The sequence below is a fragment of the Stegodyphus dumicola genome, chromosome 6 (genome assembly GCF_044657685.1).
Source record: "Stegodyphus dumicola isolate Sdum_Otavi_A_Nest chromosome 6, ASM4465768v1".
In the NCBI taxonomy this organism is placed as follows: Eukaryota; Metazoa; Arthropoda; class Arachnida; order Araneae; family Eresidae; genus Stegodyphus; species Stegodyphus dumicola.
This window is the reverse complement of record NC_140773.1, coordinates 176,943,880-176,964,998: the sequence shown is the minus strand read 5'-3', so window position 1 is coordinate 176,964,998 and position 21,119 is coordinate 176,943,880. Positions and strand designations below refer to the sequence as shown.

The following is a 21,119-nucleotide window of genomic DNA, read 5'->3' as shown; positions in this document are numbered from 1 at the left end:
TCTTGTCCAAGACTTCAGCAGTTGTACATTACGCTTACAGGAGTAAGTTAAAGCCAAAAAGCGAAACTTCTTTGTTTCTACCTTGTGCGCCTTAGTAGCTAGATAAGAAAAACGAAATACTCGTATATACACTATCATGGATTTTATCGACAGAATATATTCTATGTCCAACTTATGGAAAATTGATTTTGAAGTTGCTGTAATCAGCATTAAAGTAGAGATTTCTAGCTTCCAAAAATATACCGGGCTTGTATCTGGTGTCGACAAAATGTGAATATTTTAAACAACCCATCTTTATGTCTGCTGTTCTTGAGTTCATTCCTTGAAGCCTTGGAAATAATTTCGTTTTATGCTTAATACAGGATATCCTAAGAAATGAAACTAGAGAATATTTTAAACACTTCATAATTGATAAATAGACTTACGAGGGAGTAATTGCAGCTAAAGCCGTTCCTTATAACAGTTGCATGTAACTGTTGCAAGGAGCGGCATAAAACCATAAATTAGATAGAAACATGGCACAGCTGATTAAGGTTATCTATTTATGTAAAGAAGAAAGTCTGTGTGTTTGTCCTCTAATAACTCAGTCACTACTATAGCTATCATCGCCAAACTTCCTAGAGATTATTTTCTGGGTCCTGAAAAAGGCAGACGTCCACTTTTTCCAAAAAAAGTGATCAAAGTCAGAGATATCAATTAAAAAACTCGTAAAAACGATAATTTTCGCTCTCATTTTTTCCGAGTGGCAACAGTCTGGCAAGCTGGAGATGAAAATCTGCTTTATTTCGAAAGTTGTTGCCACTGCTTGCTTTCAAATCCTAGAGTTTGTTAATTAAAAATATTTTTATTTCTAATATATTTATTTTTCTAATATATTTATAATATATTTATTTTCTTGAATATTTTTATTTCATCTTTGCTTGAGCTTTTAGAACCATTTGACCATTTCATTAGCATTTCCAAACATTAAATGCATTATTCTCGATTCCAAAATTTCGTGGGAAGCCATTTTAACTGTTCCCATCTTCGTACGACTTTAATCAGCGGAGATATTAATTAAAAACTCTGAAAACATTAATTTTCGCATTCATTTTTCCGAGTGCAACAGTCTCGGGCGTTGGAGATAAGATGCTTTATTTCTAAAAGTGTTGCTACTGCTCGCTTTCAAATCGTAGAGTTTGTTAATCAAAAGTTGATAAGTTTTACATAACCTATACATATAAAGAAGAATGCCTGTTTGTTTGTTCGCGTTATTGATTTCTGATCAGTTACGATTAATGTTTTGCCACATTTAATCGATTAAAATTGAATATAGGTGAAATACTGGATGTAACTTGAGCTTTTAAGACCATTTGATTAGAAAGACGAAAATCATTAAAAACTGCATGCCATTGTTGCTGATATTATGAGAGAGAATTAGCTCATTTTTCTATCGAAATTTTTTATATGGGTTTCATATCGCATCAGACTGAAGAATGCACGACTATAAATCGTATTTTTTGCATCGTTACTAGAGAAGGATTACAGAAGTATCGTTCTCTCTGTTATTAGATACATTACTCTCAATTTAACTTAACTGGCGTCGGATACTACCGCTAGTATACAAATATTTTTGCATTATTGTGATAACACTTTGGACTTTGGAAACTTGTTCCTAGATCTTGTTAGATGGTGGCAAAATAGTAAATCAGTATATTTTAGGAAAGTAGTAAAAGTAGGTGGCTATCCAATGCCCTGTCTAGAAAAATGTGCCTTGTACGAGCTTTGCATGTTTACTTCTAAGTGATAAGGGACAAGGTAAAAGGTGAGTACAAAATAAGAAAGTGTATCATATTTTGTATTTTGTATCAATATGTGATCTTCGACACCTTGCATCAGAAGCACTATTGAACATATGCAGCATATCTGGTAGGAATGTTATATGACAACAGTCATGCCTATGTTTGTTTCAGTGCTTTTGTAACGGCTAGAGGTAGCTCAAAGAACAATAAATTTTCGGGAATTCGAAGATGAGGATCTGTTAAAAAATTACTAGAGCAGTATTAACGAAGAAATTTAGTATTCATAGAACGATAATGAAGACTTAAATTCCCGTCTTGGACTATTTAGTTGAAACTGTTCATATTGACTCAGAATTATTCAGAAGACAGCAAATCGAAATAAAAGAAATGAATTCTTCTCATTAACGATCTTCTGATTCTAAGGATGATGAATTATTTATAAAGGCATATTTTAATCTGATAAGTAATCCCTTCACTATAGGCCCCCAGAGGTCAAGAGCTAAACACAGGCCTAAGTTCATATCCCGACGAAAGGGTTGGCTGCATAGGAGTTTCGTGACTTAAACAAGTGTAACGTGGATAATTTCGCTTAAAAATTCCTCCATGAAGGTATTCCTCTCCTTAAGCAGCTAATCTTCCTGTCATTTACCATATCCGTATAACAAAATCCAAACCTTTCACTCCAATTTCCTTTCCAAGCGCTTTATGAAATATATTTTTATTATAGATGATAACTTGTGACCTTCCTTAGGGCATTTTATCTGCTTTTAGGCACTTAAATAAATGCGTTGATATAATTACATTTTGTTTTCGCTTTCCACAAAATCGGCAGTTATTGTAGAAGGTCAATTTTGCACAAATTTTTCAGAATTTGTGAAATAGAGCGAGGGCCTGATCACCGCCTGGGCTTGCGAGGCTCGTATTTATGTCTCGAGGTTTTAGAAGACCTCAAAAACATCATATAATGCATCACGGTAGCGTTTCTTATTCATGAGATACAATAAAAGTATATATAGATCCCGAAAAAATACTAGCTTTTTCAACCTATACTTTCTTCCGTAATTGGATCTTGCTTCCGTCAAACAGATCTCACAAGCAAAGCTAAATTTTAAGTGGTTATCAGCTACCACTCTCCTCCAAGTTTGCTTTGCAAAAGCAGTCAAGATGTACTTAATTCTGTGAACGTATTCAACATTGCTGTTAATAAATTGCACTAAAATAATGAACTGACTTATTTCCGTGAATTTGTATTCTCTTTCACCCCGAAGGAATGAAGAATGCCAATTTACGTTGTGCTTGCTTTGCTTTAAACACATTTGACGAGTCATCATCGAATTCGGTCATTATATCGACGTCACGCACGAGCAGCCATTCAGATCGCGATCTAGAGAAACATGTTAGGTCTGTGTGTCATCGGCGTCGCGGAAGATCGAATTCAGAACGTTGAAAACACTTTCTCCTTTTCCAACTCTTATGTAAGGTAAGTGGAAAACTTTTGCTTTTGCTTAAAAAAACCTTTGATGTGATTCTTTGACTCATTCACCCAAATAATTCAAAAAGTAAAGTATATTGCTTATGTTCCCAATGAAAAGAAATGATTTTTTTTCTGCAAGTAAAGAACAAGCTTCGTTAAAAGATTAAATGATGCCTCTGTTTTAGGGAGGTGGCGGCATAACATTTTTTTATTATTTGCCATAACCTAGTAATGTTACATAACAACTAATAGGATAAAAATCTGAAGCCTTATGATTTCAAATGATTAGTTCTTTATTTATCTGATTATGAGATAAAATAAAAAGAACTGGAAAGGATTATACAAAGCATCACCTGTTTCATAATTTGTATAGATAAGAATAACTGAGCTGAGTCCTAATTATTAAGGATCATAATTTAATCTGCAAATGATGAGATAAAATAAAAATAACTGGAAAGGATTATACAAAGCATCACCTGTTTCATAATTTATATAGATAAGAATAACTGAGCTGAGTCCTAATTATTAAGGATCATAATTTAATCTAAATATTATGACGAATAAAAGTTGAAAGCTGTTTTTAAATATAATCCTTAAAATAAGGTTAAAAATGTTTCATTTAAAGGAAAAAAGAAATTATGTGTCTCATGTAGCAAAGTATTTTTTTTCCTCGGCAAGCGTAGGTGCAAACAGTTTTGGAGCCAACGGTTAATCTTACTTCACATGATTGTATAGATTAAATTTGTGTATAGTAAGTAACTATTAAACAGAGCTTGGAAATAATTTTATAAAATTTCACCACTGCTCTAGAATCAAGGCTATTTATAAAACTTTAAAATTCTTATAAAATTGCGCAAGTAGTTAAATAATAGTTCTATTTCAAAACGAATGATACGTTTGTTAAATTGTAAACAAATTATTAAATAAAGTACAGCAAATGAAATATATGTACGAATATTAAAATAAATCGGCCAAAAGATCAGATATCTTGACCGATACGACAGTATCTGATGTTTTTCAAGTTTGGATCTCTCACAAATGCATCTGATAATGCAAAGATTTATTTTGCAGGATTTGTTCAACAAGCACCGAATTTTATTCCTAACGAGAGCCACCTGAGAAAAATGGGTACTTTTATATTTGCATAAAATTATTTCCATTACACAGCATTATCATTATTTTAGTAACTTCGCAGCCACCTCCTTTTGCTAGTAGTACAGTTAAGTTCAAATGCGTTTAACATCATATGGTATTGATCATTCTCTCCTGACCAGTCCGTCAATGGACTCCTGACCAGTCCGTTCATGAAGTTGGTCATCATTTTTACATTATTTAAAATATTAAAGTAGTTATTGAAGAATATATATATAGTGTTAATACAGATATTGAAAAACGGATCATTCATCTTGCTAACGGGCAAACTGAGCTAAAAATATTGAGTAATAATGCTTTAATTCTATAGAAGCATTTTCTTTTGCAAATGATTTTCTCTTTAAAAAATTTTGCCTTTACTCTAGCTTGCTTTACTGCAAAAATGCAGCTTATGATGCATATAGTTTACGAAATATATGTTTATTTACTATTTATAGTATGAATATGATTTCTAATTAATAATGTGCTATTAATAGATACCTTTGTAGAAGGTCAAATATACACAAATTTTAAGTTAAACGGTATTTTGGCGTCTGTAATCATTTCGTAATTCAGCTCTATTTTGTTTACTGGTGTTAAATAATAATTTGTTATTTAAAATTCTCCACAAAAACTTCTTAAAATTTCTATTACTTGCTTACATAGTTCGGTTAGTACAGTAACAAGATTAAATTCGTTAAAAAAATAAAAAAATTATAGAACTTCCACTGAAAATACTATCTTATTGTATTGATACAAGCAATGGAACAATCAGGTTATGAAACGAAAGCCTTATAATGGTTTTAATCGAAGACTCTATGAAGTCAATTTTTTGAATCTCTTCAGTTTCATAAAATATTTTCGTTTAAGAAGTAATTTTAATTTCGAAAAGAGAAATCCACTGGAAATATTCTTCAGATTTGTCGCAAGTGGACAAATCTGAAGAATTGTGGGAGAGATATGGTTGAATATATATACTTGTTTTCGGAACCTAAATTATTGTACGCTTACTGATCACTGTTAAAGTGCGTTGTCGTGCTGTGCAGGTCGTTGAGATAAAAGATATCCCTTGAATAATGTAAAAAACCTCCTTTGGTCAAAGACTGGAAGTCATGCGATAAGCTGATCTCAACCGAAGCATCTATATTGTTTGATAAGAAATTTGGGCAGTTGAAGTTTAACTTGTTATATCACAGCCAGATATGTACTAATTACATTTTTTTCTATAAATATCTGTAACAAACAACATTATTCTTTTTCTTTACTTAACAAATGAATCATCTTTTCATCAGCTACTCCAATAAAAACATAGCAAGTTTAACATTTTCATATCAACTTCAAAAAAAATTGTTAAGCATAATAATTCGATTAGTTAAGTAATAATCCTATTCGGTTAATTATGAAAATTACATTTTAAGAAATTTCTAGGAAATTAAAAAGAAAAAAAAAGAGGTTTGAATTATTATTTCTCATAAATTAGGAGCTGAAATCGAGTATTTTTATGTTGTTTCCGCGTGTTGCCGTATGAATATGTTATTAGGAAAACAATGCAAGTATTATACCGAAACACACTAAAATCGTTGCTATACATTTTGTGTAGCCAATAATGCGTCGTGACATGTTACAAAGACTGTATTGATAATCACAAACTGTTATAAATGTATGTGAACTTTCAGCCAGAATAAATATCGATAATTCTTGTAAGACTAGAAATTTTTACGATCGTTCATAAAAGTAAGATATCAGACGAAAAGGTAATAATTGAATTGTAGTTCATAATTAACTATTTACCCGCTTAATGCTAAAATTTGTTATAACACTCTGGGCAAAAAAATAAAGTTTGTGATTAGAAACTATTTCACACGAAAATGTGCATAAAATTTATACAAAATCAAATTTTTTCTATGAATATATGCTATGCAATGTATGCAAATTTATGCTATGCTATGTATTTGCTATGAGATCAGAAAATTTTATTATTCTGTACTTTAAATCATCCTTACCTAATCACATCGTACAGAAAATATCTATCAATGGTAGAGTAAATAAGACCATTGAACAATAAATTCATTTCTGTTCTTGTAAACGGTGCACTTATTATGTAGTTTTCATGTTTTTATCCATAACTAATGGACAATGTGGACGATTGCCTTTAAAAATTCCCCTGCTGAGGCATCCCTTCTAGGAAGATAACATCCATTGTTTTTCCATATCTTAGGAGAAAGCTGAAAGATGAGTTAAATTTTTATGAGATCACATAATCAGCGCATCTATGCTGACTTTTCGGATGAGAAGACTAATGTCTCTTTTGTCTAGATTTACGTTACTCAGACTATATAGTAACGGTTTTTAAAATAATATCGTATTTTTGTTCACGTATCTCTCAAACAGTCACTCAAATTAGAGACAAAATGTTAATTTTATTGTATTTGTAAATCCTCAAAATCTAATGATCCATAATGCTAAACAAACAGGAATTCTAAACGCATACTACAGAAAATATTGGAAAATGTATTAGTCCAACTGATAAGGCAGCTGGGACTATCTGCTTAAGGAAAAAACGTCTTCTTGAAAGACTTTTTTTTTTAAGTGCTTCTTTTTTATTATTATTATTATTTATTTATTTATTTTTTAATTTTATTTTATAAATTTCTATTTAAAATTTCAGTTGGCAAAAACTATAAAAGCACTCATCTGACCAATTCGCTGGTCCAGGTTCGTGTTACCAATATCCAGTGCTCTTAATCCCTCAGGGATTAGTGGTCTTAATGCTGAAAGTAATAATTTAAAGAGACAGAAAGTAATTACATTTGATAACGCAAGAGGTTAAAACCAAGAATCTATAATTTTGAGAACAATGCTTCGAAAGCCAAAGACAGCTGTTAATGCCTTACTGTCACTTTCGAAAATACGTACTTTCAGCCAAGTCTTTCATTCTGTTCTTCTTTGATTCCTATTATTGACCTCAAAAACTGGATCTTTAGACCCTGCGTGCATACTCGTTTCTCAAAAGTTTTCCTGTGGTGTGATGAAAATGGCACTGACCTGCCGGACCACGTGGAATTTCTTACACAAGTTTTTCATCTGCCTTGAGGCAAGTTTATACAAGCTTCTTGACAGTGCATCAGCATCTCCATGCGCTGTTTTTCTCTCCCCCCCCCTCTTTTTCTTTTGCACGCGCATACTCTGTGCGTGTGTAATCTCGAACACCCTTATCATTTTTCATTTCTTTGTTTTAAATACAAGCCTGGTGTTAAAAAAAAAAAAAAAAAAAAAAAAAATCTTCTTTCCGCATTTCTAACCAGTACTTAATTTTATGAGCCCACAGAATGCTCCATATTTCAATTCAGAAGTACACTTCTCCTCTACAGTAATAGCAAAAACTGCGATTCTCACTGGGAACTCCTAAGCACTTCGGCTGCCTTTTACCTTGAAACTGAATAACAATACAGTGATAAGCTTCTCTAAAACAATTGCTAATGGTTATGATGGGTTCCAGAACCAGATTTAGACTTGATAAAGCCCTAAGCTATTTAAGATATGGGGCCCTTTATAAGTCTGTTATAATATATTTGAATACTATTTATACTATGTTTTAATTTTTAGGGGGCCCCCAAAAGAGTGGGGGCCCTAAGCTATAGCTTGTGTAGGTTATACGTAAATCCAGCCCTGGTGGGTTCTGAACTTTTCAAGTCGCCTTATGGAAATGCTACTCATTACCATGTTTGTTTATGTTATCAGAAACAATGATTATTTTCGGAAATAATATTCAACAGAGGACGTCCGCCATGAGGTTTCACTCTTGGCATTTAGAAACGCTAGTGTTAATGCTGACTATTGGATCTGATATGATTGTCATTAGGAAAGACATAAAATGTATTTAAATATGAGAGGGAAGATTTTTGATAATCAGAGCTCTGAAATCTTACCGCATGGTATCCAGTTGATAAAGAATATTATAAATTATGAAGGATAATATATAATGTTGTACTATAATTGGATTTTAATTTCGATCAAATTTTACTCTTCAGTACGCAGCAAAAATGAAGTTTGATACCTATTTTATATTCAAATAAACTAAAACTAAAAAACTCAGTGGTATAGCAACCCTATAATGGGCCAAGGCCTGCAGTGGCCGAAATCTGCTTTCTTGACCGTATGCCCTGGGGTGCGTAAGCATATGCTCTGAACAAGTGGTCAGCTTGTCGCAGGATCCCCAGTGTTTAGTCCCCAAGCGAACTTGGTACTCATTTTATCGACCCTGAGTTGACCTTGCTCAGCCCGGGAATCAAACTCCGGACCTGTGGTGCTGCTGCGCGATGCAGCTAGCCACTGCACCACCGGGCCAGACTGTAATCATAATTAACATCGTAATGGAATGCACCAAGATTTAAATCAGCGTGCAGTGTTCGTCTGGATCGAACAGTGCGCACTCGAAAGTTTACCAGTCTTGCTTCCTGTTGCTCGTCTGTTTCAGACGAACGGCCTTGAGTAGTGCGTACTCATACGTTTCCCAGTTCTGCCTCTCCTTGCACGTTTGTTTCATACGAACGGACTTGAGCAGCGCGTACTTAAACGTTTTCCAGCCTTGCTTCTGTTGCTAAATCATTTCTGAAGCTCGTGATGCCTTTTTCTTTCGTGCGTGAGGCTTAGATCAAGCATTCGATTTTCGTCTAGATGGCATAATTGATCTCACAGCGAAAGCAATGTTTAGTGACGACTGATACAAATGCATTTTCAAAAAGCAAAGAAAATGCATGTGATGCAATGTCACGCATGTTAATACGGGAAAAATTAAATATTTTACACTTTGCAGAACGAAAACACAATTTAAAATATATTAATTTGGGCAATGGCAACACATTTCTCTTAAATAGCCGAGTTTGTCTATTAAATTCGTGATAAATATATGTAACTGCGTTTCCCCGAGTGGCAGCACAATTTTATTTTCCTATCGCGGAGTTTTCTGATTAAATTTGAAGCATCTTACGCTTTGCAAAGTGGCAAAGCAGAACTTTTAAATCGCTGAGTTTTTAATCAAAAGTTCATTAAATTAGCGTAAAATATACAGTGTCTCACAAAAGTGATGGGACACTTGTGCTTTACAAAAGAAAACTGTAGTAAAATAAATTAAAAAGACATGTAAAAATTTTTCGTGGGTTTGTTTCATTCTTAAATTTAGTAACAATTATTACATAACATGCATTTTCTCAAAATATTAAAATATTAATTTAATAAAAATACAATTGTTTAGAAGAGCAAAAAATGGCTCACATAAGTGATGGGACACTTACTTTTCCATCAAGTATTTATCCAAAAATTTTACTTTTTAAAAGGTTTTAATATTTTGTTGGATTTCCTTTTACTTTTAAAACATGATTTAATCTTCTTGGGATGGATTCGACTAATTTTTTTGTGATTTCTGGAGTGATTTTACCCCATTCTTCTTGAAGCACCGATTTTAATTGTTGTTTTGAAGAAATGGTGTGTTTGCGAATTCTTGATTCCAATTTTTGCCAAATATTCTGTATGGGATTTAAGTCTGGAGATTGTGGTGGTGTTTTTATTATTTCAGGACAGTTATACAGCAGCCAGAGTCTAATGTTCAAAGCAATGTGCGTGGGGTCATTGTCCTGGTAGAATTTAAAATCCTTATGAAGGTTCAATTTTCGCGCTGAAGATTTCAAATTTTTATTTAAAATGTCAATATACTTGTACTGATCCATTATACTGTCAATAAAAACAAGAGTACAAACTCCAGTGGACGACATACACTCCCATACGATAACTCCTCCTCCACCATGTTTTACTGTTGGCACCAAGTTCTGTTTTCGAAATTCTTCCCTGGGTTTTCTCCACACCAAGATTCAAATATATTAAACTTGCTCTCATCAGCAAATATAACTTCATTCCAGTAATCAGAATTTTTATTTATGTTGGATTTTGCGAAAGCCAGTCTGAGTTTTCTATTCTTTTCACTTAGGAAGAATTTTTTCCTGGCTGCTATACCGTGATATCCAGCAGATCGAATTACTCTTCTAATAGTCTCAGGTTTAACAATTACTCCACATAATGCTTGTAAATCAGCAGCAACTTTGGGAGCACTCATTCTTGGATTTTTTTTAATATTTCAAACGATAATTCGCTTTATTCCATTGCATAGCTTTGATGGTCGGCCAGGTCTTCTTTTATCCTGAATCATATGATCCTTTTTATATCGTTTAATGATATTGTAAACTGTTGAATGACTCAAGTTAACTGTTTTAGGAGTTTCTGTAATAGGTTCAATATGCAAATTAATAACTAATTTTCGAATTTCAGGTAAAGTTTCTTTTCGTTTAGCATTCATGGCTGCACAGAGCTAAAAAACACAAAAATTACAAAACAAACTGGAGAGAAATACTGCAGATGATTTTATAAATTATTGCCAATTGCTTTTGAGTAAAAATAAAAACAAAAAAAAATATTTTTATTGTAGTACGTAGTAGTATCTAATGGTGTCCCATCACTTATGTGAACCATGAGCAAAAAATCCCATCACTTTTGTGAACCATTCTTTAATAAAAATAAAATTGTTTTAAACAATTTTATTTTAAATTAATATTTTAATATTTTGAGAAAATGTATGTTATGTAATAATTGTTACTAAATTTAAGTATGAAGCACACCCACAGAAAATTTTTGCATGTTTTTTTAATTTATTTTATTAAGTTTCCTTTTGTAAAGCACAAGTGTCCCATCACTTTTGTGAGACACTGTATGTATATAAAGAGTGCATACTCCATGAGCTGATTTTTGAGAATTCTTATTTAGACAGTGATCTTCCTCTTGTTTTGAAGGTCGAGTAGGACAAGTAAAAAAATAATAAAGATCGGAAAATGTAGATTTGTATAAAAGGCAAGCAAACAAATATTCATATATATATATATGAGAGATTTTTATTATATTTTGTTATTATTATAATTTTATTTATTTATTTTTATTTAGTAAGAATACATTAAATTATTTTATAATTTGTATGATTCCTAGGTGTTTTAATCTATAGCTAAAGTTGAGGAATCTTAAGAACTGATAAGCGAATAATCGCTTGAGTTCGTGAGAGAGAGAACAAAACGTAAGAAGGTTGAAATTACCCTTTATTATTCCAATAAAGTTTTAACAGACGACTCCTCCTTACGAATTACAATAAAGCCTACACTCAAGCTTGAACTTGGGAAACTAATAAGAACTGAAACTTAACTAAAACGATATAGCCGAAGCCATCAAGATTCTAACAGAGTTGGCCCCTTAACGCTAATTAAAACGCTAATTAAAGTTGGCCCCTTAACGCGAAGTTATCAAGGGCCTAAAGTACGGTCGAACGTAGCCTAAAAAGGTAAACGCGCGATAGTCAGAATCACTGGCTCTAACGAAATCAGTAGAACTTCTCAGTTAAATGCATCTGCATTCAAACGCGATTCTAAAAATACGTTCTGGCCGAAAGTCATAAGCTTGAAATTAAGGAAGGATAGGAACGTAACTTTAAGTCAAAATTTAACTGTTAGATAAATCAAGATAATCCTTACAAATCAATTTGTTATATTCTTATTAATTTCTGCATCTCTTAATTACTATTTATTTATTTTAATTATTCATTCTTTATTTCTTAATTTACTTTTTGGGGGTATTCTTTAGTCTTAATTTTAGAAATTAAACTCTCATCTTAACACCAAAATTTGAAATTTTTTAGAGATTAAAAATCACATTCATATTTATTCTGCCTTCACCTTTCTGCGAAAGTTAACTGAAATATGTGCTTAGTGAACTGAGTTGTTGGTGTTCTGGTCTTAAAATTCAACCTTAGAATAGAAGCCTAAATGTGGCCTATTAAGGTAATTTGAAGGCCCTTTGTAATGGTAGTTCGATCTGGCTGATTTGGTTACTGGTTACATGAACGTTTTCGCTGTTTTTCTCGTTTATATTGTGAATGTGATCATGTTAGCCTCAGAAGTTTTGCAGGAAGGAGTCCCTCCCCTAGGTAGACAACCTTCCGTCTAAATAGTATAGATTAGTTCTATAATTAAATCTTTTATATTTTTTTAAATTTTTTTGGGGGGGGGGCTTTAAATTTGCTTTTTTACTTTTATATGTGTTTGTTAAAATTTAAATTTAATTTGTTTAAATTTAAATTTAAAAGTATTCCTAGATATATATATATTTTTTTAATTTATTAATGCCCTGTTTGAAATTTTTTAAGGGATGAGCGTATCATTACCTATGTATGAATATATATATATGTAAATTTATATTTAAACTAATACATTTTTCTTTCGTATTTTGTTTTTGTTTTACCTTCCATTTTATATACTAACATGCAAGCATTTTTTCATTACTGTTATACAATTTTTTTAATTAAATTATGATTTAGCAGCATTTTGCGCTAATCTTTTCATTTAGTACTATCGTGCTTTATCCTCAAATCATTTACTGCTCCTTTTATGTTTATTGTATAATTTAGTTAAACTTTTTCAATTAATTAATTGTAATAAATGAGGATTAGTTTAACATTTAGTAAATTTTGCAAAAAACATTACCAGTGTTAATAATTAGTAACAAAGTGTTTTAATTTCTTTGTAAACAAAGTACTTATTCATGTAGCTACAAAATAAAAAATAGTAATAATATGATAATTAATGCAGTGCTATACAAATTTAACAATCAATGAAATGAATATACTTGGTTCAAATTTAGAAGCATATTGGTATTACGGTTGTTATTATACGTAAAGCATTATTTCAACAATCTGTAGGTGATTTCTTCGTTTTTCCGAAAGTTAAAATAGCAGTGCTAAAAATTTTATTTTACGAAAATGATATTAGGAATGATATAAGGAGAAGTAAATGTACAGCACTATGCTTTTTTTTTTTTTTCATGTAATATATTGATGCGGTTGCTAAATTTATTACAGTATCGTTATAAAATTATTTCTAGGTATTTCAAACGCTTCCAGGTAAGCGGATATGATAGGGGCGCGATTAAGGCTGTCTAGAACTCTGAAACATAGCATCCTTTCACCCCTCCTCTAATTGCTTAATTCTCCTGTTTTCAATGGAGAAAAGTGAGAAGTTATCAAATGATTTAACATGCTTTAAAATTCGGGGCGCCTAAGCCTGAGCTTGGACACAATGACCAAGCCTAAGAAATATGACCCCAGTTTTTTTCAAAATAGGCATTACCCACGGATTCACTTACGCTAACAGGCACTGGTCTAGAGTAACAACACTAATTTTTTTTAATTTAGATTATAAGGTATTTCGCCCGCCTTCCTAGCGTGCCTTCGTGGTGTAGTGGTTCTTCACGCTGGGCCGATATTCCAGAGGTCCGTGGTTCGATTCCCGGCGAAGGCGTTTGCTAAATTTCTTCTATCTTGCTGGAAAAAAAAATCCTAATGTCTCTACAAAATATTAATTTTATTCGTTATAAAGTTATGCGAATAGTTACCAAAGACGCAAAGGTTTTTTTTATTAAGTGCCTATTTTTATAAGTTTTTTATTAAGTGCCACCTATTAAGTGCCTCCATAATAAAAGCTCCCGCCGCTTCTGGCCTTAGTTGCGGCGAAAGTCTAAAACGACTAGTGCCGGCCATTAAAAAAAGAAGAAAAAATTAACTACAGTTTGAAAAGTCCATTCCCTTCAAAGTAGTTTTCGTTTGCATTATAACTGAACTGCTGTCTGAAAGTTTTAATTGAACTGTATCTAGCCCTGTGCGATTCGGTCTGAATGTCCTGTACGAAGTCAAAACGCAGTCCTTCAACTTGGATTTTAACTTCAGAAGTCAGTCAGTGGCTCAGTGGATAAGACAGCTGAGCATTAACAATCGTTCTGAGATTGACTGCCAACGAACAGGTAGGTTGTGTGGAATCCCATACATGAGTATGAGTCAATTTCTCTTGTCTGAAAGTTTTAATTGAACTGTATCTAGCCCTGTGCGATTCGGTCTGAATGTCCTGTACGAAGTCAAAACGCAGTCCTTCAACTTGGATTTTAACTTCAGAAGTCAGTCAGTGGCTCAGTGGATAAGACAGCTGAGCATTAACAATTGTTCTGAGATTGACTGCCAACGAACAGGTAGGTTGTGTAGAATCCCATACATGAGTATGAGTCAATTTCTCTTTGAAACTTCACTATAAAGACATCGCTTCTTAGCTGAAAGCCCTTGCAAGCTGCCTGTAATCGGTTTCAGAAGTAAAGTAATATTGGGCCAAGTCGAGCACGTGGGAAGATAAGGGACTGCTGCCATTGTTCTTGCTAACGTTTATTAACTGCCAAGGCGGCTGGTAAGCATTCAAAATTGGTTGACCTTCGCTGATTTCGTTTTGATAGCTGAGTAGTGGAAATGTTATAAACATAATTATGTTTTATTTAAATCAATATGTACATCTAGATCAAGAGAAAGTGAAAGTGTCATAAAGTTATAAGGTATTTCTCCCGTCTTCTTAGCATGCCTTCGTAGTGTGGTGGTCTGCACGCTGGGCGCGTATTTCCAGAGGTCCGTGATTCGATTTTCGGCGAAGGCGTTGCTCATTTTTCACTTCTCCTGCTTCCATAAAAATACCTAATGTTTGTACAGTGGCTCCTGAACTAAAAGAGTAGTGGATGAGGGTTCTCCACACCCAGGATTTGGCGATTGGGTACCCTAAAAAACATCAGTCGCCCTTTAAAAGGGAGAGTATATACGGTATTTCTCCCGCCTTCTTAGTGTGGGGGTCTGCACGCTCGGGGCGTATTTCCAGAGGTCTGTGGTTAGATTCCCGGCGAAGGCGTTGCTCAATTTTTAACTTCTCCTGCTTCCAAAAAAATATCTAATGTCTCTACAAAGTTTGTTAACTTAATTATTTACTGGATACTGAAATGAACAGAGGTAAAATACTTCCCAATTTTGAGGTACTCCGCAAATTAAATCCCTCTTTCCTTTTTTTTTTTTTTTTTATAATTAATTGAAGAATGTGGTTAGTCTGATAATTAATATCAGACATTACAGCAAAACCTTAGCCTCTCTGAATGTCGTTATTTATCTAATGTTTAATTTAATAAATAATAATAATAAATGGAAATTGAAATTATTACAGGTAAAACGGATAATAATAAAACGGAAACTGTAGTGAAGAAATTTTTCTTCGTTCTCGCCTGTCTGCCCTTATGATGTTTTAATATTGAGTTCAAGTTCCAATTTTAAAAAAAAGAAAGAGAAAAAAAAAAGAAAAGATTATAATAGGGATTTGAATTATGATCCCATTTCATTCTACTGTCATATTTAATTGATAGAAAGGATACGTTTAAAATCCTTGTAACACTTAAATGAAAAAGCAATCAAAAATCTGTTCCAAGCGCTGCTTGAAGCACCATTTCAATTGGGGCATGACATCAGGCGTCTAGCTCGATGTGCTTGATGAAACTTCCTAAAGAAAATCGTGTGAAGGAAATTAGCTCTAATGGGAAACATACTACTGGAACCGCTCTTCCGTTTATTTAAGTAACAGTCTGGTTGCATTTATTGAAACTATAAATTGGTTTACATGTTAATATAAATTTCAGGAACACCATGGAAACATTATAAAGATGATATACAAAATCCTGCTATTCATGCGTGACAAATGAGACTTAAATTGCTATACTTTTTACGATGTCTCCATTTCCATTGCGATATGCTTTTCATCCGCGTAGATACTCATCTTCTTTCGTAGTGTGCTTTAATCTTTTACGTAATATTTCCTACTTTTTTAAGAAACAGAAAATTTTCCTTAATTAACTAAAAATTTAACACGGTCCCTGAAGATATACTAAAAACTGTTTGTTTACTTAATAACGGGAGTAGTAGAACGCATACGTATGTGGAATAATATGCATATTTTCTCAAGAAATCTTTATCTAAGATGTGTTTTGAAGAAGGATCTTTTGTGATTACTGCATTTCTATCAAAGCTGTTTTTAATAATCAATGCTTTCATTTCGAATTTTACAAAAATTTCATTTTGCTATTATTGGTTAAATAATCGAGATATGAAATATGTATATAAATTTCAAAAAATATCTAGTATCTCTGTGTGTGTTATATCCTTTAAACTGCAGCAAAAAGTTAATGGGAAAATAGCGTGTTCTAAGAACTCAGTCCTTAATGATATCAAAACGATGTTGCTTATAACTCAGAATATTGTGCCGTGTTAATATGAAATGGAATTCACTACATAGAAGTTTGTCGGTTGGTTGAGTGGATTCCCTCCTCCATCAAAAAGCAAACAAATTCGTTTATGATTTTGTTTATCGTGTTCTAAATATTTCATTTCTGCAATCCGCTGAGTTATATGAAACCTGTATTGCTCTTCGCAGAAATATCTGTCATTAAGGAACAATCTGCAGTAATATTTTTACAACTTGCTTTTTCAATGAGCAGTGTATAAAAAAAATTATATCATTAAAATATATCGCATTCATCCATTAAAAATAATCTGCCATCCTCTTGCGTGGTGGCAGAGCAGACAGCTTCCTGCTCATGGTTCGAACGCCGAAAAGGCATAGATGTTTGTAAGTGGACAATACGTTTGCGGGATGTTGGCACTTAAAATGTTCCCCAGCTAAAGGCTTCTGGAGTGCCTGATGGTAGAGGAAAAGGGATAAAAGACCCTCAGATCCGTTTCCTTCATCAAAATTGGGGCAAAGCCGGGAGACTCGTATCGTTACGTATAAAGTACCCAAAGTTGACTCTTGGTCATGATAAAATTCATGGGGGTTTTACATTCACCACTGTGTGGAAATAATTTTCAATACTCTTCTGTAGCACAATCCTTTATTTCCTACTAGGCACACTGTTCTTTCTTACAAAGAGTTAATAAATCTTGCCTTCGGTAAAAAATTCGAAGTTTATTTTAAATTCTCCAAATCACAGATAATTAACATATCTTAAGTTTTTCCAAATATTTTGCTATCCCGCGTTATTACTGAGAGAACTTTGATAATTTTGCAGCATCTTATTAATGAAACAATTATTAAAGGACTTTTTTTTTTTTTTTTTTTTTTTTTAATTCTTATACATAAAATTCTTGAAAATCTGAAAAATTCTTTTCGCTTTCCCCATCTTAAAAAAGAATATTTTTATGAGGGATTTTCTGGAAGAAGTGTTTTGAAATCAGTTTCTGCTCTTACTATTTAAACTTAGGTTAAATTAAAGTAAAAGTTAGAATTCGAAAATTTTCTGAATTCAGTTTTACTCGACAGCTCTAATGTAGTAAAGCTATTTTGTTTAAACCAAATCTACGAGTCATTTTCACAAATTGGAAATCGGTAACTTTACAAACCACCCACTAAATCCCCCTACTCTGAAAATGAAATAATCTTTTTCTTGCACCATTGAAAATGATTATTATTTTTCCCCTTAATTTCTGCAAAACTTACAGATCCTGAACTGAGTGAGCTTTTGTATAGTATTCGAGAAAATACGCTATAAGATAATTTCTCCCTCCTTTCTGTATATATATATATATATATATAGCATAAGAGAAAATATGAAAATATTCATTATTTTAGCAGCTGCAATACTTCTTGGAAGCCAAAAGAATGAATTTATATTGTCACAAAAGTTTGAAAATCTAGTCCTCTTTGGTATATTTAAAAAAATATCTGTTCTGTGCACATCTGCTTGATATGCGAATGTCGTCTTTGTTCCGTGTAACCCCCTCCTTTGTAATTATCAGGTCCTACTGATCGAATATACGAGTTTCTTCTATTTCGGTGGGTCTATTCGGTGGGTGAGACCCCACTTGGTCTCTCTTGCACTTCTTTACATTTAGGTGTCTTCACTAGTGAAACCTACTGGAATGAAGATCTCAGTGTTTCCTAAATTCTACTTGTTGGTATATTCCAAGTTGTTTTCATAAAAATTCTCATCTATTTCAGAAGTTTAACCTCATTTTCTTCTGAATCCACCAACGATTTTAGTTGTTTATTGTCAGCCCTTGTATCAGAATTCACTTTTTCTTATCTCTAAATTCTTAAGATTTGCTTCTGTAGTAGAGATGCTGTCTTTTCTTATTGAAGAAATGTGTGTTTGAAATGCAGATATTTCCTACTCATTCTTGCAGATATCATGCAGATCATTCATGCAGATATTTCTATTGCAAATGACAACCACTATTTCTAGCAAGGGTCTTGCAACGTAACAGGACATTTTTCTTGAGGAATAAAATAATAACAAAGACTGCCAAACGTAGGTAGATTTCTGATATAGGATTACGGGTTATGAACGATAATTTATGATTGACGATATGCAAGCAAGTTAGTAGGTTTGTGACTAAAAACAGGATAAACAAAAGGATTGAGCAGTAATACCTCAACAACTCATTTAGAACCTCATACTAAGCATGGACAGACGATGTGAAAACTGCTCAGCAGTCAGAGCACAGCATCATATATCCTACTAAAGGCTGGATGTTTCTTGCTGGACACCTGCCACATGCATGTTTTGGCCGTCTCTTGCATTGTGTTCCACGCTACTTTTTCAATAAAATTCCTTTGTATTTCTTTTCTTGGAAGTTTTGCTTACATTCCCCATGTTCTTATTATTAATTTACCGAAATTTCGGAACGGCAGAGTAGAAAACAATACTATCCAGTTCAAAATGGTAAAATATGATCAGACTACTCTAAGGTGATTACAACATAGCAACTTAAGCACACATCGTGGCACGTAAATAGATTGGTGTGCAATAACTAAGGACGAAGTTGAAAAATTAACTTATCAGCGGAACTAAAGGCAGAGCGGACTAAAAGATCAATCAGGATATTGAGTTAGGTACGGTAGCAGAGGCGCATATATGCAGCTATACTTAATGGGGGAGTGTCGGATACAGATTGCTGGTGGTGTAAGCTGAGCATTTCTAGGAAACTATTGCACGGCGTATATCAGTTTAAACGACGACTAATTGCTGCCTCAGTGTGAAATATCCAACAATCAATCTGTTAGAGAATATTTAGCTGATTTTACCCTAGGTCAAATCATTAGACAGCTTGAGGGAAGTCGCAGTGTGGCAAGTGTGGCTGCGGAGTTCGAGACTGCTCACAACATCATTTTGCGACATTGGAGCGCATTTCATCCTAGAGGAATAGCTGTCCGATGGTTCAGCAGTGGTCGTTCACGAGCAGCTACGGCAGCGGACGATCGGTACATTGCCCTACAGGTAAGAAGGAACAGGCGCATACAGCGGGAGAAATCTCATGACACTTAGAACAGGCGATTGAACGTCTAACATCGCGTTTTACTGTGGCCACGAGGATGTACATTGGTGGTATGTTTGAACGATTATCTGTACGATGTATGATATTAACTACTGCTCATCGGAAAAGGCGTTTTCTATGGTGCAGGGAATACCAGAATTGTACAGATAATCAATGGAGTTGAGTACTCTTACAAAAGCAGATTTAATCTGAGTAGCGCTTTTAGACACATACACATCTGGAGAGAGCGGGGAACACGTAAAAACCCTTCTAACATCATTGAAAGGGACCGCTTTAGAGCTCTCGGTTCTCGTTTGTGGAGGCATCGTGTTTGGTAGCCGTGTTGACCTTCACATCTTCCAAGGAGGTTCAGTCACCGGAACCCGCTTTTGTAACGACGTTCTCCTTCCTTCTGTGCGTCTTTTCAGGGGTGCTATGGGTCCTCGGTTATTAGGTACTATGGATGCTATGGATCCTCTTCATAGATGACAACGCTCCATCTTATCGCACAATTCTGTCGAAGAGCTGTTGGAGAGTGACGATATTGAACGATGGATTGGCCGACAAGGTCTTCGGATCTAAATACCATTAAACATGTATGGGACTTTTTAAAGAGATGCGTGGCAGCACGTAACTTATCGCCAGTAATAATTCCGCAGTTGCGATCAACGCTACAAAAGGATTGAGCAGTAATACCTCAACAACTCATTTAGAACCTCATACTAAGCATGGACAGACGATGTGAAAACTGCTCAGCAGTCAGAGCACAGCATCATATATCCTACTAAAGGCTGGATGTTTCTTGCTGGACACCTGCCACATGCATGTTTTGGCCGTCTGTTGCATTGTGTTCCATGATACGTTTTCAATAAAATTCCTTTGTATTTCTTTTCTTGGAAGTTTTGCTTACATTCCCCATGTTCTTATGTCTTAAGGATCTTATGATATTATTTGTATTGATTTGGAAAGCTTTTGTACAACGTTATATTGACAAACACCCTCTCGTCCGCAAATTTTGCACACTAGTGTATTTTCCAAGTAAATTTTGCGAATGCTGGAGTGTAGCAGTTTATACAACGATATTATGTCCTGATACATGTAAGTGAGGGATTCTGTCAAAAAGCTAAAGAAATACAGCATTGTTACTTCAAATCTCAAAAAGCTCTTTTTGAGTAGCGAAAAGGAAAGCTAAGAAACACACGTAGTAGGAAATAATTATTACAGGCCTCTTTCCATACCTGATAAACTGTAGTATTACCTGTAGTTTCCATGATCAGAATAAACTTTTCAAGCTCTAATGTCCATCGTGCATGAAAGTAATCAATCTATAGTTATTTTTAATTTAATAATGGCCATGATTCGTTACAGTTACTCAATGTAACCAATAACTGAGATAAAATGACATTTGTACTTAAACCGCTTGAAATATTTCCTAGATCTTAAGTCTTATCACAGAAATATTTCCTAGATCTTAACGTCGTGCAACAAA

The 21,119-nt window shown here is 33.7% G+C and overlaps 1 protein-coding gene and 1 non-coding gene across 2 annotated transcripts in view; both read left to right on the top strand.

Moving 5' to 3' along the window:
* Positions 1-3,149: 3,149 nt before the first annotated feature.
* The window catches only part of LOC118191790 (scavenger receptor class B member 1-like), a 63,648-nt gene continuing 45,678 nt past the window's right edge, over positions 3,150-21,119 (top strand). Inside the window, exon 1 of the mRNA XM_085819196.1 lies at positions 3,150-3,261. The gene's annotated coding sequence lies outside the window, so the exon portion shown is untranslated. The remainder of the gene's footprint in view (positions 3,262-21,119) is intronic.
* Positions 13,699-13,772, top strand: TRNAI-GAU (transfer RNA isoleucine (anticodon GAU)). The gene has a single exon. It is a non-coding gene; the product is annotated as a tRNA-Ile (tRNA).